The following is a 25,819-nucleotide window of genomic DNA, read 5'->3' on the forward strand; positions in this document are numbered from 1 at the left end:
ACACCGCCAGTTGCTGCTCGGAAGTGCCGTCTGCAGAGTCAACAGTTGCTCCTCTGTTATAGGGTTTCAGTAACGTCAGCTGATCCCCTGCTATGTATACGGCAATGCCTCCACTCTGCTTCTACTGCATTCCCTGGGCTCCAAAACCGCCAGTTGCTGCTCGGAAGTGCCGTCTGCAAAGTCAACAGTTGCTCCTCTGTTATAGGGTTTCAGTAACGTCAGCTGATCCCCTGCTGTGTATACGGCAATGCCTCCACTCTGCTTCTCCTGCATTCCCTGGGCTCCAACACCGCCAGTTGCTGCCCGGAAGTGCCATCTGCACAGTCAACAGTTGCTCCTCTGTTATAGGGTTTCAGTAACGTCAGCTGATCCCCTGCTGTGTATCCGGCAATGCTTCCACTCTGCTTCTCCTGTATTCCCTGGGCTCCAACACCGCCAGTTGCTGCCCGGAGTGCTGTCTGCACAGTCAACAGTTGCTCATCTGTTATAGGGGGGTTCAGTAATGCCAGCTGCTCCCCTGCTGTGTGTGCGGCAATTTCTCCACTCAGTCTCTAGCATTGATCCTGGGCTCCAACACCACCAGTTGCTGCCCGGAAGTGCTGTCTGCACAGTCAACAGTTGCTCTTCTGTTATTGGGGTTCAGTAACGCCAGCTGCTCCCCTGCTATGTGTGCGCCAAATTCTCCACTCAGTTTCTTCCATTGACCCTGGGCTCCAACACCACCAGTTGCTGTCCGGAAGTGCTGTCTGCACAGTCAACAGTTGCTCCTCTGTTATAGGATTTCTGTAACATCAGCTGATCCCCAGCTGTGTATCTGGCAACTTCTCCTGTATTCCCTGGGCTCCAACACCGCCAGTTGCTGCTCGGAAGTGCCGTCTGCACAGTCAACAGTTGCTCCTCTGTTATAGGGTTTCAGTAACGTCAGCTGATCCCCTGCTGTGTATACGGCAATGCCTCCACTCTGTTTCTCCTGCATTCCCTGGGCTCCAACACCACCAGTTGCTGCTCGGAAGTGCCGTTTGCACAGTCAACAGTTGCTTCTCTGTTATAGGGTTTCAGTAACGTCAGCTGATCCCCTGCTGTGTATTCGGCAATGCTTCCACTCTGCTTCTACTGTATTCCCTTTGCTCCAACACCGCCAGTTGCTGCCCGGAAGTGCTGTCTGCACAGTCAACAGTTGCTCCTCTGTTATTCGGGTTCAGTAACGCCAGCTGCTCCCCTGATGTGTGTTCGGCAAATTATCCACTCAGTTTCTTGCATTGACCCAGGGCTCCAACACTGCTATTTGCTGCCCGGAAGTGCTGTCTGCACAGGCAACAGTTGCTACTCTATTATAGGGTTTCAGCAACGTCAGCTGATCCCCAGCTGTGTATCCGGCAATGCCTCCACTCTGCATCTCCTGCATTCCCTGGGCTTTAACACCGCCAGTTGCTGCTCGGAAGTGCTGTCTGCAGAGTCAACAGTTGCTCCTCTTTTATAGGGTTTCAGTAACGACAGCTGATACCCTGCTGTGTATACGGCATTGCCTCCACTCTGCTTCTCCTGCATTCCCTGGGCTCCAACACCGCCAGTTGCTGCCCGAAAGTGCTGTCTGCACAGTCAACAGTTGCTCCTCTGTTATAGGGTTTCAGTAACGTCAGCTGATCCCCAGCTGTGTATCTGGCAATGCCTCAACTCTGCTTCTCCTGCATTCCCCGGGCTCCAACACCGCCAGTTTCTGCTCTGAAGTGCCATCTGCACAGTCAACAGTTGATCCTCTGTTATAGGGTTTCAGTAACGTCAGCTGATCCCCTGCTATGTATCCGGAAATGCCTCCACTCTGCTTCTCCTGCATTCCCTGGGCTCCAACACCGCCAGTTGCTGCCCGGAAGTGCTGTCTGCACAATCAGCAGTTGCTCCTCTGTTATTGGGGTTCAGTAATGCCAGCTGCTCCCCTGCTGTGTGTGCGGAAATTTCTCCACTCAGTTTCTAGCATTGACCCTGGGCTCCAAGACCGCCAGTTGCTGCTTGGAAGTGCTGTCTGCACAGTCAACCGTTGCTCCTCTGTTATTGGGGTTCAGTAACATCAGCTGATCCCCTGCTGTGTGTCCGGCCATGCCTCCACTCTGCTTCTCCTGCATTCCCTGGGCTCCAACACCGCCAGTTGCTGCTCGGAAATGCCGTCTGCATAGTCAACAGTTGCTCCTCTGTTATATGGTTTCAGTAACGCCAGCTGCTCCCCTGCTGGGTGTGCGGCAATTTCTCCACTCATTTTCAAGCATTGACCCTGGGCTCCAACACCACCAGTTGCTGCCCGGAAGTGCTGTCTGCACAGTCAACAGTTGCGCCTCTGTTATTGTGGTTCAGTAACATCAGCTGATCCCCTGCTGTGTATACGGCAATGCCTCCACTCTGCTTCTCCTGCATTCCCTGGGCTCCAACACCACCAGTTGCTGCCCGAAAGTGCTGTCTGCACAGTCAACAGTTGCTCCTCTGTTATAGGGTTTCAGTAACGTCAGCTGATCCCCAGCTGTGTATCCGGCAATGCCTCAACTCAGCTTCTCCTGCATTCCCTGGGCTCCAACACTGCCAGTTGCTGCTCTGAAGTGCCATCTGCACAGTCAACAGTTGCTCTTCTGTTATAGGGTTTCAGTAACGTCAGCTGATCCCTTGCTGTGTATCCGGAAATGCCTCCACTCTGCTTCTCCTGCTTTCCCTGGGCTCCAACACCGCCAGTTGCTGCCCGGAAGTGCTGTCTGCACAGTCAACAGTTGCTCCTCTGTTATAGGGTTTTAGTAACGTCAATTGATCCCCTGCTGTGTATCCTGTTGTGAACTCTGTTTTTGGGCTCCCTCTTGTGGTCACAACTGGTACTGTGTAGTGCTGTCTTTGGGCTCCATCTGGTGGTTCTTTGTGTCATTTTGCAGGTCTGAGGCTGATCAGCTGTCTCGTTATCTGTTAGCTGGTTTCCTATTTAGTTCACCTGGACTCTCAGTTGTTGCCTGCTGTCAATGTCTTCATTGCTATTTTGGAGCTCTCCTGCAGTCCTTCGTTATCAGTCTCTTCAAGAGAAGCTAAGTTTTGCTTGATTCATTGTTTGACCATCAGTGGTCATATGTTTCTTGGTTTATTTTTGTTTTCATGCCCAGCTTGCTAATATGTGATTTCCTTGCTTGCTGGTAGCTCTAGGGGGCTGAGTTTCTCCCCTCACACCGTTAGTTGGTGTGGGGGTTCTTGTATTCTCAGCGTGGATATTTTGCATAGGGTTTTTTACTGACCGCACAGTTCACTATCTGTCTTCTGCTATCTAGTATTAGCGGGCCTCATTTGCTGAATCTGTTTTCATTTCTACGTTTGTGTTTTCCCCTTACCTCACCGTTATTATTTGTTGGGGGCTTCCTATATCTTTGGGGTGATTTCTCTTGAGGAAAGTGAGGTCTTACTTTCCCTCCAGGAGTAGATAGTGAACTGTGCCGTCAGTAAAAAACCCTATGCAAAATATCCACGCTGAGAATACAAGAACCCCCACACCAACTAACGGTGTGAGGGGAGAAACTCAGCCCCCTAGAGCTACCAGCAAGCAAGGAAATCACATATTAGCAAGCTGGGCAAGAAAACAAAAATAAAACCACTGATGGTCAAACAATGAATCAAGCAAAACTTAGCTTCTCTTGAAGAGACTGATAACGAAGGACTGCAGGAGAGCTCCAAAATAGCACTGAAGACATTGACAGCAGGCAACAACTGAGAGTCCAGGTGAACTAAATAGGAAACCAGCTAACAGATAACGAGACAGCTGATCAGCCTCAGACCTGCAAAATGACACAAAGAACCACCAGAGGGAGCCCAAAGACTGCACTACACAGTACCAGTTGTGACCACAAGAGGGAGCCCAAAAACAGAGTTCACAACAGTATCCGGCAATGCTTCCACTCTGCTTCTCCTGTATTCCCTGGGCTCCAACACCGCCAGTTGCTGCCCGGAGTGCTGTCTGCACAGTCAACAGTTGCTCCTCTGTTATAGGGGGGTTCAGTAATGCCAGCTGCTCCCCTGCTGTGTGTGTGGCAATTTCTCCACTCAGTCTCTAGCATTGATCCTGGGCTCCAACACCACCGGTTGCTGCCCGGAAGTGCTGTCTGCACAGTCAACAGTTGCTCCTCTGTTATTGGGGTCAGTAACACCAGCTGCTCCCCTGCTGTTTATACGGCAATGCCTCCACTCTGCTTCTCCTGTATTCCCTGGGCTCCAACACCGCCAGTTGCTGCTCAGAAGTGCCGTCTGCACAGTCAACAGTTGCTCCTCTGTTATAGGGTTTCAGTAACGTCAGCTGATCCCCTGCTGTGTATACAGCAATGCCTCCACTCTGCTTCTCCTGCATTCCCTGGGCTCCAACACCGCCAGTTGCTGCTCGGAAGTGCTGTTTGCACAGTCAACAGTTGCTCCTCTGTTATAGGGTTTCAGTAACGTCAGCTGATCCCCTGCTGTGTATCCGGCAATGCTTCCACTCTGCTTCTACTGTATTCCCTTTGCTCCTCAGTTGCTCCTCTGTTATTGGGGTTCAGTAACGCCAGCTGCTCCCCTGCTGTGTGTTCGGCAAATTATCCACTCAGTTTCTTGCATTGACCCTGGGCTCCAAAACTGCCGTTTGCTGCCCGGATGTGCTGTCTGCACAGGCAACAGTTGCTACTCTGTTATAGGGTTTCAGTAACGTCAGCTGATCCCCAGCTGTGTATCCGGCAATGCCTCCACTCTGCTTCTCCTGCATTCCCTGGGCTTTAACACCGCCAGTTGCTCCTCGGAAGTGCCGTCTGCACAGTCAACAGTTGCTCCTCTTTTTTAGGGTTTCAGTAACGACAGCTGATACCCTGCTGTGTATACGGCAATGCCTCCACTCTGCTTCTCCTGCATTCCCTGGGCTCCAACACCACCAGTTGCTGCTCGGAAGTGCTGTCTGCACAGTCAACAGTTGCTCCTCTGTTATAGGGTTTCAGTAACGTCAGCTGATCCCCAGCTGTGTATCCGGCAATGCCTCAACTCTGCTTCTCTTGCATTCCCTGGGCTCCAGCACCGCCAGTTTCTGCTCTGAAGTGCCATCTGCACAGTCAACAGTTGCTCCTCTGTTATAGGGTTTCAGTAACGTCAGCTGATCCCCTGCTATGTATCCGGAAATGCCTCCACTCTGCTTCTCCTGCATTCCCTGGGCTCCAACACCACCAGTTGCTGTCCGGAAGTGCTGTCTGCACAATCAGCAGTTGCTCCTCTGTTATTGGGGTTCAGTAATGCCAGCTGCTCCCCTGCTGTGTGTGCGGAAACTTCTCCACTCAGTTTCTAGCATTGACCCTGGGCTCCAAGACCGCCAGTTGCTGCTTGGAAGTGCTGTCTGCACAGTCAACCGTTGCTCCTCTGTTATTGGGGTTCAGTAACATCAGCTGATCCCCTGCTGTGCATCCGGCTATGCCTCCACTCTGCTTCTCCTGCATTCCCTGGGCTCCAACACCGCCAGTTGCTGCTCGGAAGTGCCGTCTGCATAGTCAACAGTTGCTCCTCTGTTATAGGGTTTCAGTAACGCCAGCTGCTCCCCTGCTGGGTGTGCGGCAATTTCTCCACTCAGTTTCAAGCATTGACCCTGGGCTCCAACACCACCAGTTGCTGCCCGGAAGTGCTGTCTGCACAGTCAACAGTTGCTCCTCTGTTATTGGGGTTCAGTAACATCAGCTGATCCCCTGCTGTGTATACGGCAACGCCTCCACTCTGCTTCTCCTGCATTCCCTGGGCTCCAACACCACCAGTTGCTGCCCGAAAGTGCTGTCTGCACAGTCAACAGTTGCTCCTCTGTTATAGGGTTTCAGTAACGTCAGCTGATCCCCAGCTGTGTATCCGGCAATGCCTCAACTCAGCTTCTCCTGCATTCCCTGGGCTCCAACACCGCCAGTTGCTGCTCTGAAGTGCCATCTGCACAGTCAACAGTTGCTCTTTTGTTATAGGGTTTCAGTAACGTCAGCTGATCCCTTGCTGTGTATCCGGAAATGCCTCCACTCTGCTTCTCCTGCATTCCCTGGGCTCCAACACCGCCAGTTGCTGCCCGGAAGTGCTGTCTGCACAATCAGCAGTTGCTCCTCTGTTATTGGGGTTCAGTAACGCCAGCTGCTCCCCTGCTGTGTGTGCGGAAATTTCTCTACTCAGTTTCTAGCATTGACCCTGGGCTCCAAGACCGCCAGTTGCTGCTTGAAAGTGCTGTCTGCACAGTCAACAGTTGCTCCTCTGTTTTTGGGGTTCAGTAACATCAGCTGATCCCCTGCTGTGCATCCGGCCATGCCTACACTCTGCTTCTCCTGCATTCCCTGGGCTCCAACACCGCCAGTTGCTGCTCGGAAGTGCCGTTTGCACAGTCAACAGTTGCTCCTCTGTTATAGGGTTTCAGTAACGCCAGCTGCTCCCCTGCTGTGGGTGCGGCAATTTCTCCACTCAGTTTCAAGCATTGACCCTGGGCTCCAACACCACCAGTTGCTGCCCGGAAGTGCTGTCTGCACAGTCAACAGTTGCTCCTCTGTTATTGGGGTTCAGTAACATCAGCTGATCCCCTGCTGTGTATACGGCAATGCCTCCAATCTGCTTCTCCTGCATTCCCTGGGCTCCAACACGTCCAGTTGCTGCTCTGAATTGCCATCTGCACGGTCAACAGTTGCTCCTCTGTTATAGGGTTTCAGTAACGTCAGCTTATCCCCTGCTGTGTATCCGCAAATGCCTCCACTCTGCTTCTCCTGCATTCCCTGGGCTCCAACACCACCAGTTGTTGCCCGGATGTGCTGTCTGCACAATCAGCAATTGCTCCTCTGTTATTGGGGTTCAGTAACGCCAGCTGCTCCCCTGCTGTGTGTGCGGAAATTTCTCCACTCAGTTTCTAGCATTGACCCTGGGCTCCAAGACCGCCAGTTGCTGCTTGGAAGTACTGTCTGCACAGTCAACAGGTGCTCCTCTGTTATTGGGGCTCAGTAACATCAGCTGATCCCCTGCTGTGCATCCGGGCCATGCCTCCACTCTGCTTCTCCTGCATTCCCTGGGCTCCAACACCGCCAGTTGCTGCTCGGAAGTGCCGTCTGCACAGTCAACAGTTGCTCCTCTGTTATAGGGTTTCAGTAATGCCAGCTGCTCCCCTGCTGTGTGTGCGGCAATTTCTCCACTCAGTTTCAAGCATTGACCCTGGGCTCCAACACCACCAGTTGCTGCCCGGAAGTGCTGTCTGCACATTCAACAGTTGCTCCTCTGTTATAGGGTTCAGTAACATCAGCTGATCCCTTGCTGTGTATCCGGCAATGCCTTAACTCTGCTTCTCCTGCATTCCCTGGGCTCCAACACCGACAGTTGCTGCTCCGAAGTGCTGTCTGCACAGTCAACAGTTGCTCCTCTGTTATAGGGTTTCAGTAACGTCAGCTGATCCCCTGCTGTGTATCCGGAAATGCCTCCAGTCTGCTTCTCCTGCATTCCATGGGCTCCAACACCACCAGTTGCTGCCCGGAAGTGCTGTCTGCACAATCAGCAGTTGCTCCTCTGTTATTGGGGTTCAGTAATGTCAGCTGCTCCACTGCTGTGTGTGCAGAAATTTCTCCACTCAGTTTCTAGCATTGACCCTGGGCTCCAAGACCGCCAGTTGCTGCTTGGAAGTGCTGTCTGCACAGTCAACAGTTGCTCCTCTGTTATTGGGGTTCAGTACCATCAGCTGATCCCCTGCTGTGTATCCGGCCATGCCTCCAGTCTGCATCTCCTGCATTCCCTGGGCTCCAACACTGCTAGGTCCTGCTTGGAAGTGCCGTCAGCACAGTTAACAGTTGCTCCTCTGTTATAGGGTTTCAGTAACGCCAGCTGCTCCCCTGCTGTGTGTGTGGCAGTTTCTCCACTCAGTTTCAAGCATTGACCCTGGGCTCCAACACCACCAGTTGCTGCCCGGAAGTGCTGTCTGCACAGTCAACAGTTGCTCCTCTGTTATTGGGGTTCAGTAACATCAGCTGATCCCCTGCTGTGTATCTGGCCATGCCTCCACTCTGCTTCTCCTGCATTCCCTGGGCTCCTACACCGCCAGTTGCTGCTCGGAAGTGCCGTCTGCACAGTCAACACTTGCTGCCGTGTTATTGGGTTTCAGTAACGTCAGCTGATCCCCTGCTGTGTATCTAGCAATGCCTCCATTCTGCTTCTCCTGCATTCCCTGGGCTCCAACACCACCAGTTGCTGCCCAGAAGTGCTGTCTGCACAGTCAACAGTTGCTCCTCTGTTATTGGGGTTCAGTAACATCAGCTGATCCCCTGCTGTGTATCCGGCCATGCCTCCACTCTGCATCTCCTGCATTCCCTGGGCTCCAACACTGCCAGTTCCTGCTCGGAAGTGCCGTCTGCACAGTTAACAGTTGCTCCTCTGTTATAGGGTTTCAGTAACGCCAGCTGCTCCCCTGCTGTGTGTGCGGAAGTTTCTCCACTCAGTTTCAAGCATTGACCCTGGGCTCCAACACAACCAGTTGCTGCCCGGAAGTGCTGTCTGCACAGTCAACAGTTGCTCCTCTGTTATTGGGGTTCAGTAACATCAGCTGATCCCCTGCTGTGTATCTGGCCATGCCTCCACTCTGCTTCTCCTGCATTCCCTGGGCTCTTACACCGCCAGTTGCTGCTCGGAAGTGCCGTCTGCACAGTCTACACTTGCTGCCGTGTTATTGGGTTTCAGTAACGTCAGCTGATCTGTTTTGAACTCTGTTTTCGGGCTCCCTCTTGTGGTCACAGGTGGTATTGTGTGAGTTTTATTTTTGGGCTCCCCCTGGTGGCTTTGTTTGTTATCTTGCGGGTCTGTGGCTGGATCAGCTGCCTCGTTATTCTCTAGGGAGGTTTCTATTTAGCTCTGCTTCACCTCCACTTGTTGCCGGCTGTCGATTTATTCAGTGCTATTCTGATTACTCCTGACTATCTTAGTTTTCTGTCTCTTCATGAGAAGCTAAGTTCTGTTTGATTATTTTTTGCTAATCTGTCTGCAATATGATTTCTGTTTATGATGAGTTTGGTCCAGCTTGCTAATATGTGATTTCTTGCTGCTGGTAAGCTCTGGGGTACGCAGTTGCTTTCCCCGCACCGTTAGTTGGTGCGGGGGCTCGAGCAATCTCTGCGTGGATATTTTGAATAGGGTTTTTCATTGACCGCACAGTTCTCTTCCTATTTTCTGCTATCTAGTGTTAGTGGGCCTCATTTGCTAAATCTATTTCATCTCTGCGTATGTGCTTTCCCCTTAACTCACCGTTAATATTTGTGGGGGCTTTTCTATATCTTTGGGGGTCATTTCTCTGAGGCAAGTGAGGACTTACTTTCTCTCTAGGAATAGTCAGTTTCTCAGGCCGTGATGAGACGTCTAGGATTTCCAGGTAATGTTCCACGGCTACTTATAGTTGTTTGCGGATAGGATCAGGTTGCGGTCAATTCAGTTACCACTTCCCCAGAGCTAGTCGTCGGTTCAGTTTCTTAGCTAGTCAGATTTGCGATCCTTGCCACTAGGATCATAACAGTACAGCCGGCCTATAAAGTGTTAATTGCATGGCAGAAGCAGGAGAAGAGAAGCCTTGAGTTTTGTTTTTTTTTGTTTTTTTGTTTCTGTGTGTCTAGCTGCTGTGTGTCTAGCCTCTCTCCTCCTCTTAATCTTGGTGTGGCTCTGAGTTCAGCTGCTGACATGGATATCCAGAGTTTGGCCTCCAGTGTAGATCATCTTGCTGCAAGGGTACAAAGTATTCAGGATTTTGTTGTTCACAGTCCTATGTCAGAGCCTAGAATACCTATTCCGGAGTTGTTTTCTGGAGATAGATCTAGGTTCCTGAATTTTAAGAACAATTGCAAGTTGTTTCTTTCTTTGAAACCTCGTTCCTCTGGTGATTCCGTTCAGCAAGTTAAGATTATTATTTCTTTCTTGCGCGGCGACCCTCAAGATTGGGCCTTCGCATTGGCGCCAGGGGATCCTGCATTGCTCAGTGTGGATGCGTTTTTTCTGGCCCTTGGATTGCTCTATGAGGAACCTAATCTTGAGAACCAGGCTGAAAAAGCTTTGTTGGCCCTCTCTCAGGGGCAAGATGAAGCAGAGGTGTATTGCCAGAAATTTCGGAAATGGTCGGTGCTTACTCAATGGAATGAGTGTGCCCTGGCTGCAAATTTCAGAAAAGGTCTTTCTGAAGCCATTAAGAATGTCATGGTGGGGTTCCCTACGCCTGCAGGTCTGAATGAGTCAATGACTCTGGCCATTCAGATTGAACGGCATTTGCGGGAGTGCAAACCTGCGCACCATATGGCGGTGTCTTCTGAACAGACACCTGAGTCTATGCAATGTGATAGAATTCTGACCAGAAGTGAACGGCAAAATTATAGACGGCAAAATGGGTTGTGCCTTTACTGTGGTGACTCAGCTCATGTTATCTCAACATGCTCTAAGCGCACAAAAGAGATTGATAAGTTTGTCACCATCGGTACTTTACAGCCTAAGTTCATTTTGTCTGTTACCCTGATTTGTTCCCTGTCATCTTACCCGGTTATGGCTTTTGTGGATTCAGGTGCTGCCCTGAGTCTGATGGATTTGTCATTTGCCAGGCGCTGTGGTTTTGTTTTGGAGCCTTTAAAATTCTCTATTCCACTAAGGGGAATTGATGCTACACCATTGGCTATGAATAAACCTCAGTACTGGACGCAAGTGACCATGTGCATGACTCCTGTTCATCAGGAGGTGATTCGCTTACTTGTACTGCATAATTTGCATGATGTCGTCGTGTTGGGTCTGCCATGGTTGCAGACTCATAATCCAGTCCTGGATTGGAAAGCAATGTCTGTGTCAAGTTGGGGTTGCCAGGGAATTCATGGCGATGCTCCTGTGGTGTCAATTGCTTCATCCACTCCTTCTGAAGTCCCTGCGTTTTTGTCGGACTACCAGGATGTATTTGATGAGCCCAAACTCAGTTCTCTACCTCCTCATAGGGATTGTGATTGTGCTATAAATTTGATTCCTGGTAGTAAGTTTCCTAAGGGACGACTCTTCAATTTGTCAGTGCTGGAGCATGCTGCTATGCGGAGTTATATAAAGGAGTCTTTGGAGAAAGGACTTATTCGCCCCTCCTCCTCCCCTCTTGGTGCGGGGTTCTTTTTTGTGGCTAAGAAGGATGGTTCCCTGAGACCTTGTATTGATTATCGCCTTCTAAATAAGATCACGGTCAAATTTCAGTATCCTTTGCCATTGCTATCTGATCTCTTTGCTCGCATTAGGGGATCTAGTTGGTTCACTAAGATAGATCTTCGTGGTGCTTATAACCTTGTGCGTATTAAGCAGGGTGATGAATGGAAAACTGTATTTAATACGCCCGAAGGCCACTTTGAGTACTTGGTGATGCCTTTTGGACTTTCTAACGCTCCTTCTGTCTTTCAGTCCTTCATGCACGACATCTTCCGCGAATATCTGGATAAATTTATGATTGTGTATCTGGATGATATTCTGTTTTTTTCTGATGATTGGGAGTCCCATGTTAAGCAGGTCAGGATGGTGTTTCAGGTCCTGCGTGCCAATGCTTTATTTGTGAAGGGCTCAAAATGTCTTTTTGGAGTCCAGAAGGTTTCTTTTTTGGGTTTCATTTTTTCTCCTTCTACTATTGAGATGGACCCAGTCAAGGTTCAGGCTATTCATGACTGGACTCAGCCTACATCTGTTAAGAGTCTTCAGAAGTTCTTGGGTTTTGCTAATTTTTACCGTCGCTTCATCGCTAATTTTTCTGGTGTTGTTAAGCCTTTGACGGATTTGACCAAGAAGGGTTCTGATGTTACTAATTGGTCTCCTGCGGCTGTGGAGGCCTTTCGGGAGCTGAAGCACCAGTTTTCTTCTGCTCCGGTCTTATGTCAGCCAGATGTCTCTCTTCCTTTTCAGGTTGAGGTTGATGCTTCTGAGATTGGTGCGGGGGCTGTTTTGTCGCAGAGAAGCTCTGATGGCTCTGTGATGAAGCCATGTGCTTTCTTTTCAAGAAAGTTTTCGCCTGCCGAGCGGAATTATGATGTCGGTAATCGGGAGTTGTTGGCTATGAAGTGGGCATTTGAGGAGTGGCGACATTGGCTCGAGGGAGCTAAGCATCGTGTGGTGGTCTTGACTGATCACAAAAATCTGATTTATCTCGAGTCGGCCAAGCGGCTGAATCCTAGACAGGCTCGCTGGTCGTTGTTTTTCTCTCGTTTTGATTTCGTTGTCTCGTACCTGCCTGGTTCGAAGAATGTGAAGGCTGATGCTCTTTCTAGGAGTTTTGTGCCTGACTCTCCTGGAGATTCAGAGCCGGCTTGTATCCTCAGAGAAGGGGTGATTTTGTCTGCCATCTCCCCAGATTTGCGACGAGTGTTGCAGAAGTTTCAGGCGGATAGACCTGACCGTTGTCCACCGGATAGACTGTTTGTCCCAGATAGATGGACCAGTAGAGTCATTTCCGAGGTTCATTCTTCGGTGTTGGCGGGCCATCCTGGAATATTTGGTACCAGAGATTTGGTGGCCAGGTCCTTTTGGTGGCCTTGCCTAAGTTGCCTTCCTCCTCCGAGTTGGTTCCACTGTTTTTTCAAAATGTGGTTCGTTTGCACGGGATCCCTGAAAATATTGTTTCCGACAGAGGATCCCAGTTTGTGTCTAGATTTTGGCGGACCTTTTGTGCTAAGATGGGCATTGATTTGTCTTTTTCGTCGGCCTTCCATCCTCAGACGAATGGCCAAAGCGAGCGAGCTAATCAGACCTTGGAAACTTATTTAAGATGTTTTGTTTATGCTGATCAGGATGACTGGGTCACTTTTTTGCCATTGGCCGAGTTTGCCCTTAATAATCGGGCTAGTCCTGCTACTTTGGTTTCTCCTTTTTTTGTAATTCGGGGTTTCATCCTCGTTTTTCCTCGGGTCAGGTGGAGCCTTCTGACTGTCCTGGAGTGGATATTGTGGTGGATAGGTTGCATCAGATTTGGGATCATGTGGTGGACAATTTGAAGCTGTCACAAGAGAAGGCTCAGCGCTTTGCCAACCGCCATCGTTGTGTGGGTCCCCGACTTCGCGTTGGGGACTTGGTGTGGTTGTCTTCTCGCTTTGTTCCTATGAAGGTCTCCTGTCCTAAGTTCAAGCCTCGGTTTATCGGTCCCTATAAGATTTTGGAAGTCCTTAACCCTGTGTCATTTCGTCTGGACCTCCCAGCATCGTTTGCTATTCATAATGTGTTCCATCGGTCGTTGTTGCGGAGGTATGTGGTGCCTGTGGTTCCTTCGGTTGAGCCTCCTGCCCCTGTGCTGGTTGAGGGTGAATTGGAATACGTGGTGGAGAAGATCTTGGATTCTCGTGTTTCTAGACGGAGGCTTCAGTATTTGGTTAAGTGGAAGGGCTATGGTCAGGAGGATAATTCATGGGTTGTCGCCTCTGATGTTCATGCGGCCGATTTGGTTCGTGCCTTCCATGTGGCTCACCCTGATCGCCCTGGGGGTTTTGATGAGGGTTCGGTGACCCCTCCTCAAGGGGGGGTACTGTTGTGAACTCTGTTTTCGGGCTCCCTCTTGTGGTCACAGGTGGTATTGCGTGAGTTTTATTTTTGGGCTCCCCCTGGTGGCTTTGTTTGTTATCTTGCGGGTCTGTGGCTGGATCAGCTGCCTCGTTATTCTCTAAGGAGGTTCCTATTTAGCTCTGCTTCACCTCCACTTGTTGCCGGCTGTCGATGTATTCAGTGCTATTCTGATTACTCCTGACTATCTTGATTTTCTGTCTCTTCATGAGAAGCTAAGTTCTGTTTGATTATTTTTTGCTCATCTGTCTGCAATATGATTTCTGTTTATGATGAGTTTAGTCCAGCTTGCTAATATGTGATTTCTTGCTGCTGGTAAGCTCTGGGGTACGGAGTTGCTTTCCCCGCACCGTTAGTTGGTGTGGGGGCTCGAGCAATCTCTGCGTGGATATTTTGAGTAGGGTTTTTCATTGACCGCACAGTTCTCGTCCTATTTTCTGCTATCTAGTGTTAGTGGGCCTAATTTGCTAAATCTATTTCATCTCTGCGTATGTGCTTTCCCCTTAACTCACCGTTAATATTTGTGGGGGGCTTTTCTATATCTTTGGGGGTCATTTCTCTGAGGCAAGTGAGGACTTACTTTCTCTCTAGGAATAGTCAGTTTCTCAGGCCGTGACGAGACGTCTAGGATTTCCAGGTAACGTTCCACGGCTACTTATAGTTGTTTGCGGATAGGATCAGGTTGCGGTCAATTCAGTTACCACTTCCCCAGAGCTAGTCGTCGGTTCAGTTTCTTAGCTAGTCAGATTTGCGATCCTTGCCACTAGGATCATAACACTGATCCCCTGCTGTGTATCTAGCAATGCCTCCACTCTGCTTCTCCTGCATTCCCTTGGCTCCAACACTGCCAGTTGCTGCCCGGAAGTTCTGTCTGCATAGTCAACAGTTGCTCCTCTGTTATAGGGTTTCAGTAACATCAGCTGATCCCCAGCTGTGCATCCGGCAATGCCTCCACTCTGCTTCTTCTGCATTCCCTGGGCTCCAACACCGCCAGTTGCTGCTCGGAAGTGCCATCTGCACAGTCAACAGTTGCTCCTCTGTTGTAGGGTTTCAGTAACGTCAGCTGATCCCCTGCTGTGTATCCGGCAATGCCTCCACTCTGCTTCTCCTGCATTCCCTGGGCTCCAACACTGCCAGTTGCTGCCCGGAAGTGCTGTCTGCACAATCAGCAGTTGCTCCTCTGTTATTGGTGTTCAGTAACGCCAGCTGCTCCCCTGCTGTGTGTGCGGCAATTTCTCCACTCAGTTTCTAGCATTGACCCTGGGCTCCAAGACTGCCAGTTGCTACTGGGAAGTGCCATCTGCACAGTCAATACTTGCTGCCGTGTTAATGGGTTTCAGTAATGTCAGCTGATCCCCTGCTGTGTATCCAGCAATGCCTCCACTCTGTTTCTCCTGCATTCCCTGGGCTCTAACACCGTCAGTTGCTGCCCGGAAGTGCTGTCTGCACAGTGAACAGTTGCTCCTCTGTTATTGGGGTTCAGTAACGCCATCTGCTCCCCTGCTGTGTGTGCGGCAATTTCTCCACTCAGTTTCTAGCATTGACCCTGGGCTCAAACACCGCCAGTTGCTGCCCAGAAGTGCTGTCTGCACAGTCAGTAGTTGCTCCTCTGTTATTGGGGTTCAGTAACATCAGCTGATCCCCTGCTGTGTATCCGGCAATGCCTCCACTCTGCTTCTCCTGCATTCCCTGGGCTCCAACACCGCCAGTTGCTGCCCAGAAGTGCTGTCTGCACAGTCAACAGTTGCTCCTCTGTTATTGGGGTTCAGTAATGTCAGCTGCTCCCCTGCTGTGTGTCTGGCAATTGCTCCTGCTCCCTCCACATTCACATCAGATATTAAACTTGGTCCAATTAGGCCTCGGTCTACACCATGATTGACTCTCGGCTCCAACACTGCCAGTTGCTGCCCGGAAGTGCCGTCTGCACAGAGAAAAACACTAGCTCCTGTGTTAGTGGGGTTCAGTAACGTCAGCTGCTCCCCTGCTGTGTGTCCGGCAATTTGTCCTGCTCCCTTCACATTCACTTCAGATATTAAACTTGCTCCAATTAGGCCTCGGCCTACACCCTGATTGACCTTGGGCTCCAACACCGTCAGTTGCTGCTTGTAAGTGCTGTCTGCACAGTGAACACTTGCTGCCGTGTTATTGGGGTTCAGTAACGTCAGCTGATCCCCAACTGTGTATCCGGCAATTGCTCCTGCTACCTCCACACTCACACTACTACGAAAATTAAAGGGAACCTGTTTCCCCAAGCGTTTGTAACTAAAAGAGCCAACTTGTGCAGCACTAATGCTGCACAAGGAAAACGTGGCTCTTTTAGTTAAGCTCTTTGCACACGCTGAACTAGACACTTATAAAATGTGTCCCCTCATACCGTGAAAGTCCCGGAAGCGGGACTTTCCTTAATAAGAAGACACAGCATAGCCGTCATTCATACCCCCTTGGCGCCGGGCAAAGCCTCCTCCTGAGTATTGTTTGAATCTGTCCCGGAGCCTGCGCTGTTATGTTAACCCTTGGCCATGTGCAGTTAGCGCTGCCCGTCTTCTGACATCATTTGATGTCAGGCTGACTGCTCCTGTGCGGCCGCGCTGCCCGAGATCCCGCCCCACAGTGTCTTCTGATTTATTCACACTGCCGGGCTTGGATTCATGAGCATGCGCTGTGCATATCTTCGCCTCTCACTCATCTCCTTCCGCCTTCTTCAGACTGTGCAGCTTTATCTCATCCCTAAGCGCATGCCATGGTGATTAGGGATCAGCTTACGATGCACAGTCTGAAGAAGGCAGAGGGAGATGAATGAGAGGCGAAGATATGCACAGCGCTTGCTCATGAATCCCAGCCCCACAGTGTGAATAAATCAGAAGACACCGCGGGGACGGATCTCGGGCAGCGCGACCACACAGGCGCAGTCAGTCTAACATCAAATGATGTCAGAAGACGGGCAGCGCTAACTGTGCATGGCGAAGGGATAACATAATAGTGCAGGCTCCGGGACAGATTCAAACAACGCTCATGAGGCAGCGCACGGCGCCAAGGGGGTATGAATGACAGCTGTGCCGTGTCTGATTAGGAAGTAAAGTCCCGCCTCAGGGACGGATTCACGGTATGAGGGGTCACATTTTATAATTGTTAACTTCAGCGTGAGCAAGGAGCATAAGTAAAAGAGCCACCTTTTCCTTGTGCATCATTAGTGCTGCACAAGGTGGCTCCTTTAGTTACAAACACCTGGGGGGGTTAAAGGTTCCCTTTCTGTCAGGAAGAGACTAGGTGAGCGAGAGCTAATAACCCAGGCCCCTGCAGTTTCCCTCAGACTAGGGAAATCCTGACTGACCCTCTACCTGGAGTTTACACTGAAGGTGTGCATGTCCAGGCCTCGAACCTCACCCTGTCTCCTGAGCTCAGCCCTAGGCTGAAACCTCCACCCACCACCCAGTGAAGATGTTATTCCCCAATACCCACAGTTAGCACAGACAAGGATAAAGGAAAATATACACCATGCCGCAGTCACTCAGGAATACACTATAAATGTGCAGGGCAAAATAAATACAAATATAGGAAGGAGTAAATAAGACAATGGAAAATACACAACCAGCAACGAATCTCCAACCACCAGCTCTCCTCACCAGACCGAGATAACAACGCACAAGACAGAAGCTATAATCGGAGATGCCCAAAGATCAGGAGAACTATTTAAAGGCAGTGGGCATGGCCCATCTTCCAATCCAAGGATTAGGTAAATTAACCCCGGAACAGCTAGATAAAATCTAGCAGACGCTAATGAGCAAATAGTGCTCAAAAGCGGAATTACCGCTGTCTGTCGGACGACCTGGTCTGAACAGTGTCCGAAATGACAGTACCCCGCCTTCTACAAGGGACCCCAGGGCCCTCACGGCTAATAGGACCCAGCTTGTCCGGATGATGGTGGTGAAACAACCTGATCAGCCGGTCACCATGAACGTCCGAGGCTGGTACCCAGGACCTCTCCTCAGGCCCGTAACCACGCCAATGTACCAAGTACTGTAAAGTGCGACGCACTACACGAGAGTCAACCACCTTGGAGACTTCAAACTCCAAATTACCATCCACCAAGACTGGAGGTGGCATAGGCGCCGCATCCACAGAACCCACCACCTTCTTTAGAAGAGACCTGTGGAAAACGTTGTGTATCTTATACACCGTAGGGAGCTCCAATCGGTACGCTACTGGGTTAATGACGGCGGTGACCCTAAATGGACCAATAAACCGTGGACCCAATTTAAGGGATGGTATTTTGAGTCTTATGTTTTTTGTGGATAACCACACCCAGTCATCCACACTCAGGTCCGGACCTGGCACACGCCTACTGTCAGCCACATGTTTGTACCTAGCACCCACACTCAACAGGCGCTGTTTAACTCTCCTCCAGACTGATGACAACTGTGTTCCTAACTGGTCCTCCTCTGGAACGCCGGAAGAGCCCCTCTGACCCAAGGTACAAAGTTGAGGATGTAGCCCGTAAACACAAAAAAACGGAGACTCCCCAGATGACTTCTGGCGGTGGTTATTGATGGCAAACTCAGCAAAAGGAAGAAAGGTAGACCACTCCTCCTGGTTATCAGAGACAAAGCAGCGTAAGTACTGTTCCAAATTTTGGTTCATACGCTCAGTCTGACCATTTGACTGAGGATGAAATGCCGAAGAATGAGATAACTTGATTCCCAGCCGTGAGCAAAACGCTCTCCAAAATTTTGCCACAAACTGAGACCCCCTATCAGACACGATGTCAGACGGAACCCCATGAAGTCTGACCACCTCCTGCACAAATACTTGGGCCAGAGTCTTAGCGTTAGGCAACGCAGGCAAAGACACAAAGTGTGACATTTTAGAAAACCGATCAACAATCACCAAGATGACCGTGTTTCCAGCTGATGAGGGCAAATCAGTGATGAAATTCATGGAGATTTCCGTCCATGGCTTACTAGGTACCTCCATAGGAAGTAGTGTGCCAACAGGACTGGAGCGGGGCGTCTTTGCCCTAGCGCACGTGGTACAAGCTGACACATATGAGACCACGTCCTTTAAGATCTTGGGCCACCAAAACTGACGTGACACCAACTCCAAGGTACCTCTAACCCCTGGGTGACCAGCCAGGACAGCATCATGATGCTCCGCCAAAACCTTTAGGCGGAGATGAAGCGGTACAAAAGATTTGTTGACAGGAAGCTCAGATGGTACCTCCTCCTGAGCCTCGGCAATCTCATCCTCAACCTCGGTAATGAGAGCCGAAACCACAACATCCTTTTGGAGGATGGGTACTGGATCTTCCCAAGGTTCTCCCCCCGGAAAACACCTGGACAGAGCATCCGCCTTAGTGTTTTTAGACCCCGGTCTGTAAGTGACCACAAAATTGAACCACGTGAAAAACAATGCCCAGCGAGCCTGCCTGGGGGACAGACGCTTGGCAGACTCCAAATACAGCAGATTCTTATGATCGGTAATAACAGTTACCTGATGTACCGACCCCTCCAAGAAGTGTCGCCATTCCTCAAAGGCCAACTTAATTGCCAACAACTCCCTGTTGCCGATATCGTAGTTACGTTCGGCGGACGACAGTTTCTTGGAGAAATAGGCGCATGGACGTAAACCACTCAAAGATGAGCCTTGAGATAGTACCGCCCCCACACCTACCTCAGACGCATCGACTTCCACAACAAAAGGTTTTGATACGTCTGGCTGCACAAGAATGGGAGCTGAAACAAAACTGTTCTTAAGAAATTCAAATGCGCGCACAGCAGCCTCAGGCCAAACGGAGAAATTGATACCCTTTTTAGTCATGTCAGTTAGCAGTTTAGCAATGATGGAAAAATCCTTGATAAATTTCCTATAGTAGTTAGAAAACCCAAGGAACCGCTGAAGTGCTTTCAGGTTATCAGGACGTTCCCAACGCAGCACCACCTGCACCTTAGCGGCGTCCATTTTAAAACCAGAAGCAGACACAATATAAACCAAGAAAGGCAACTCTTGAACAGAAAATACAAATTTTTCAAGTTTAGCATACAGCTTATTCTCTCTGAGAAGCTGTAACACCTGCCTGACATGATCTAAATGAGTATCACGGTCGCAAGAATATATGAGAATGTCATCTAGGTACACGATAACGAATTTCTCCAAAAACATGGGAGAACACATCATTGATGAAATGTTGGAACACTGCAGGTGCATTAGTCAACCCAAACGGCATCACCAAATTTTCAAAATGACCCTCAGGGGTATTAAAAGCCGTCTTCCACTCATCACCTTGACGGACTCTTATGAGGTTATATGCCCCCCTGAGGTCAAGCTTGGTAAACCACTTAGCACCTGCCACCTGGTTGAACAAATCTGGTATCAGAGGCATAGGGTATGGATCACGAACCGTAATCTGGTTCAACTCCCTGAAATCCAAACACGGGCGTAATCCGCCATCTTTCTTCTTCACGAAGAAGAACCCTGCTGCCACCGGCGAGGATGACGGCCTGATGTGCCCTTTGCTCAAGCTTTCAGCAATGTAATCTTTTAACGATTGTCTCTCCAGACCGGAGATTTTAAGCATCCTTGCTTTAGGCAATTTGGCCCCTGGTTTAAACCTGATAGAACAGTCATAAGGACGATGTGGCGGCAACTCTGAACAACCCTTCTCAGAGAACACATCCACAAAATCCTGAAGTGACTCCGGAACGCTTGAAGTCACTGCAGCCACACATGTGGCCAGGCAATTCTCCTGGCAGAACTCGCTCCACCGAATTATGTCCTGAGTTTTCCAGTCAATTACCGGGTTGTGCATAGACAACCAAGGAAAACCCAAAACCACCTGAGCAGGAAGATTCCTGAGCACCTTACATGTAACCCGCTCGGAATGTAGAACTCCAATGTGGAGTTTCACCTCAGCCACAAATTCAGTAATCTCCCCCTGAGAGAGAGGAGCAGCATTGATGGTGACCACGCGGATAGGATGAGACAGTTTTTCAATCTTAAAACTTGCTGTGCGTGCAAACTCCTCATCAATGAGATTTGTGGCTGAACCACTATCCACAAAAACAGTAATTGGCAGCTCACTGCCAGCAACAAAAGCCTTAGCAGGGAGCATGCACTGAGAAACCACCATGGAGGATATACATAAGCTCAGACTGGTCTCGTCCACACCCTCTGAGCTTAGAAGTTTTCCGCCATTGCGTTTTTCTTAGGCAGCAGAGGACAGATGTTAATAAAATGACCCGTTTTACCACAGTAAAAACAGGCTCCCTGCTTCCTGAGCTCAGGGACTGGACGCTTCACATGTGACACCCCTGCGATTTGCATAGGCTCCGTGGGCTCACCTGCAGCATCCTCACGTGAACCTAAACACTCTCCCATAGGCGGTGTCACATGCTCCCCCTGACGCAAACAGCGATCAATGCGGACAACCAGGCTCATGGCGGAATCTAGAGAAGTAGGAGTCTCGTACATCAGAAGGGCTTTTTTAACACTTCCAGAAATCCCATGTATAAACTGACTCCGCAATGCTGGATCATTCCATTGTGTATCGATCGCCCAGTGACGAAATTCAGAACAGTAATCCTCTGCAACTCGCTCCCCCTGGCGAATAGAGCATATCTTAGATTCTGCTAGAGCCATTTTGTCAGGTTCATCGTAGATTTTCCCAAGACAGGAAAAAAAACTCTCCACAGAGTCAAATGCAGCAGAATCAGATGGCAAAGAAAACGCCCATGCTTGGGGATCCCCACTCAACAATGACAACACCAGGCCCACACGCTGATCCTCATTACCTGAAGATATCGGGCGCATACGGAAATATAGTTTGCAAGCTTCACGAAAAGAAACAAATCTACTGCGTTCCCCAGCAAATTTTTCAGGCAAAGGAAATTTAGGCTCAGCAACTCTTCCTGTCGCTCCAGCTTGCACATTAGACACTGCTAGTCCCTGTTGCTGTAATGCCCCCCTTAACTCCATGACCTGTAGGGACAGCGCCTCCAACTGGCGGGTTATGGAAGTCATGGGATCCATGACAAAACACAAAAAAAAGAAACCCCTTTTTTTTTTGTGTTGTTGGGCCGATTATAATGTCTGGGAGAGACTAGGTGAGCGAGAGCTAATAACCCAGGCCCCTGCAGTTTCCCTCAGACTAGGGAAATCCTGACTGACCCTCTACCTGGAGTTTACACTGAAGGTGTGCATATCCAGGCCTCGAACCTCACCCTGTCTCCTGAGCTCAGCCCTAGGCTGAAACCTCCGCCCACCAACCAGCGAAGATGTTATTCCCCAATACCCACAGTTTGCACAGACAAGGATAAAGGAAAATATACACCACGCCGCAGTCACTCAGGAATACACTATAAATGTGCAGGGCAAAATAAATACAAATATAGGAAGGAGTAAATAAGACAAAGGAAAATACACCACCAGCAACAAATCTCCAACCACCAGCTCTCCTCACCAGACCGAGATAACAACGCACAAGACAGAAGCTATAATCGGCGATGCCCAAAGATCAGGAGAACTATTTAAAGGCAGTGGGCATGGTCCAGCTTCCAATCCAAGGATTAGGTAAATTAACCCCGGAACAGCTAGATAAAATCTAGCAGACGCCAATGAGCAAATAGTGGTCAAAAGCGGAATTACCCCTGTCTGTCGGACGACCTGGTCTGAACAGCGTCCGACATGACACTTTCACATTGCTCCAATTAGGCCTCAGCCTACACTCTGTTTCTCATGTAATATCTGGGCTCCAACACCGCCAGTTGCTCCTCAGAAGTGTCTTTGGCATGGGTACTCCCTCCTGCCCAGCCTGGTTCCCGCACACCAGCTGTCTCTGGGCAGTGTCCAAGTCACTTTGCCACCAATCCATTGTCCTGTCGTGTTGCGGTCGGGTTAGCCGACTCTATGGTGCCTGAAGTTTAGGTGCTTCTTATGTGGGCTGCGGGAACTGGCAATCAAGGCTGGTTCCGTAGTGCCAATAGGACAAGCACCCCCTGTAGGACTGTGGGTTTCAGTAACTTAGGCCGGCTTCTTTTGGCCTTGCAATTTTTTGTTCATGTGGACCTTCTGCTGACTATCTGAGTTCCAGCACCATTATCTGGTTCTTTAGAAGTCAATCTTTAATAGGTCCCCCTGGTTTCCAGTACCATTAGCTGGTTCCAGGCAGAGCCTTTGGCTTAGGTACCTCCTTCTGGGTATCCGAGTTCCACCAACGTCTGGTGGTCCTTGGTAGTGCTTTCTGGCACGGGTACCTCCTGCTTAATAACTGGGTTCCAGTACTGTCAGCTTGTCCTCAGTAGATCCATTGACTCTTTTACCTTCTGCTCCCCATCCTGGTTCCAGTACCATCAGCTGGATCCAGGCAGAGCCTTTGGCTAAGGTACCTCCTTCTGGGTATCCGAGTTCCACCAACATCTGGTGGTCCTTGGTAGTGCTTTCTGGCACGGGTTCCTCCTGCTTAGTAACCGGGTTCCAATACTGTCAGCTGGTCCTCGGTAGTTCCATTGGTTCTTGTACCTTTGGCTACCCATCTGGGTTCCAGTACCATCAGCTGGTTCTCAGCAGTGTCTTTTGCTCCTGTACCTTCTGTTCCCCATCCTGGTTCCAGTAATGTCAGCTGGTTACAGGCAGAGCCTTTGGCTAAGGTACCTCCGTCTGGGTATAAGAGTTCCACCAACGTCTGGTGGTCCTTGGTAGTGCTTTCTCCCACGGGTGCCTCCTGCTTAGTAACCGGGTTCTAGTAATGTCAGCTGGTCTTCGGTTGTTCCATTGGCTCTTGTACCTTCGGGTAGCCATCCGGGTTCCAGTACCATCAGCAGGTTCTTGGCAGTTCCTCAGCCTTCTTGTACCTTCTGCTACATTTCCAAGTTCAAGCTTTTGGAAATGGTTTTTGCTAATCACTCTGGATCTCCCTGACGATGACCCTGAAGACCACCCCAGAGAAGACGATGACCCCGGAGATGACGACCCTGGAGACGACGACCCTGAAGACCACCCCGAAGAAGACGACGATCTCAGAGACGATGACCCTGGAGATGACGACCCTGAAGACCAAGAAGCAGAAAAACAAGAAGCTGCAGAACAAAAAGCAGAAGAGCATAAGACTAAAAATCAGAGCAAAATATATTATCTAAATTATAAGCTGAAGAAGACTAAGCAGAGTATGGGGGTGAGTCAGTTCCTCCTCGTGGTACCCCTGGAAAAAACCTGCTGCTGCAAGCCAAACTGAACGCGGACAAATCCTGTTGTAAATCTTTTGGGACAGGCAGAACGGAAGGAGTAATCTTTAAACTTTTATAGATAACAACTACAGGAATGTTTTCAACAGCAGAAAAAAAGGCAGCAACACTTACCTGCCCAGATCTTGGAACAAATGCACTGCAGGGTGCAGCCAGCCCAGACCAACAGCCACTCACCACATACCCACTCCTGGAGGGGGTGACTGCCCAGTATACAAGTGCACAATAAAGGCCCACATGGGGCGTTGTTCACACAATGGTACTGCGTAGTGTCTGGTTCACAGCCTATTAGTCACGCCCCTACTTTTCGATTAGGCGGGCTGGCCAGCACACTCTCAATGCATCCCAGTGTGAACATCCCTCATACGTTCGGTCTCGCATGAGGGATGTTCACACTGGGATGTTGTTCCAAGATCTGGGCAGGTAAGTGTTGCTGCCTTTTTTTCTGCTGTTGAAAATTGAATTTTTGTAGACCTTGAGTCTTTAATGGCTTTGCTATTTAGTTTAGTGATAGGACTCGTAAGCGTGGGGCCCTTGGCGCGGGTTACGAGCTTGTGTATTTTGGCCAAAATATCAACCAATACCTCACTATTTTTGTATATTTTGCACTATATTTTTCGGGGTGCAGCCAAGCCCAAACACGTTTGGTCTCGCATGAGGGATGTTCACACTGGGATGCATTGAGAGTGTGCTGGCCAGCCTGCCTAATCGAAAAGTAGGGGCGTGACTAATAGGCTGTGAACCAGACACTACGCAGTACTATTGTGTGAACAACGCCCTATGTGGGCCTTTATTGTGCACTTTAGGGTTGAGCGAAACGGATCGGATATTTTCAAAAATCGCTGACTTTCGGCAAAGTCGGGTTTCGTGAAACCTGACCCGATGCCAGCGTGGGATCGGACATGCTGTCGGCGATCTTCGCGCCAAAGTCACGTTTCGTATGACGTTTTCAGCGCCATTTCTCAGCCAATGAAGGAGGATGCAGAGTGTGAGCAGCGTGATGACATAGGTCTCGGTCCCCACCATCTTAGAGAAGGGCATGACAGTGATTGGCTTGCTTTCTGTGGCGTCACAGGGGCTATAAAGGGGCATGCACACCAACCGCCATCTTACTTCTGCCGATCTGAGCATAGGGAGAGGTTGCTGCAGGTTCGTCAGAAGCAGGGATATTGTTAGGGAGGAAATATTAACCCCCAAATTGTGCTGTAGCGATTTCCACTGTCCAACACCACCTTTTCTTTGCAGGCACAGTGGAGGCTAAATTTATGTGCATCAGCTCTGTAGCTTATAAGGCTTCCTGATAGCTGCTTTGCTGTTTGTACACCGCTGTGCAAAGCAACTGCTTTTTTAAAAGCAAAAGTCCTGTTGCTCCTTTCTGCACCGTTCTATTGTTTATTTGTCCACACTTTTGTGTGCAGCAGTCCTTTTTATTGCTGGCTGCCATACTTTTCCTGAGAAAATTGTAGGGAGATTGTTATTGTAGTACAGTCCCTTTTTATATATATATATATATATATATATATATATATATCTTCCAGCCATTTTCTGCCACTGAAACTGTGTAGTGTAATACAGTGGGCCTGTTTTTTCCAGCAGTCTCCCACACATAAAAAGGGAGATTTAAATTGCCACTAAGTGCATCTGCGTCAGTCCTGTTTGTGGCATATCTGCCAGTCACTTTCTGCCACTGAAGCTGTGTAGTGTAATACAGTGGGCCTGATTTTTCCAGCAGTCTCCCACACATATAAAGGGAGATTTATATTGCCACTAAGTTCATCTGCGGCAGTTCTCATTTTTATATATCTTCCAGCCACTTTCTGCCACTGAAGCTGTGCAGTGTAATACAGTGGGCCTGATTTTTCCAGCAGTCTTCCACACATAAAAAGGGAGATTTATATTGCCACTAAGTGCATCTCCAGCAGTTCTCATTTTTTACATATCTTCCAGCCACTTTCTGCCACTGAAACTGTGTAGTGTAATACAGTGGGCCTGATTTTTCCAGCAGTCTCCCACATATAAAAAGGGAGCTTTATATTGCCACTAAG

Source organism: Ranitomeya variabilis, chromosome 5 (assembly GCF_051348905.1).
Source record: "Ranitomeya variabilis isolate aRanVar5 chromosome 5, aRanVar5.hap1, whole genome shotgun sequence".
Lineage (NCBI taxonomy): Eukaryota > Metazoa > Chordata > Amphibia > Anura > Dendrobatidae > Ranitomeya > Ranitomeya variabilis.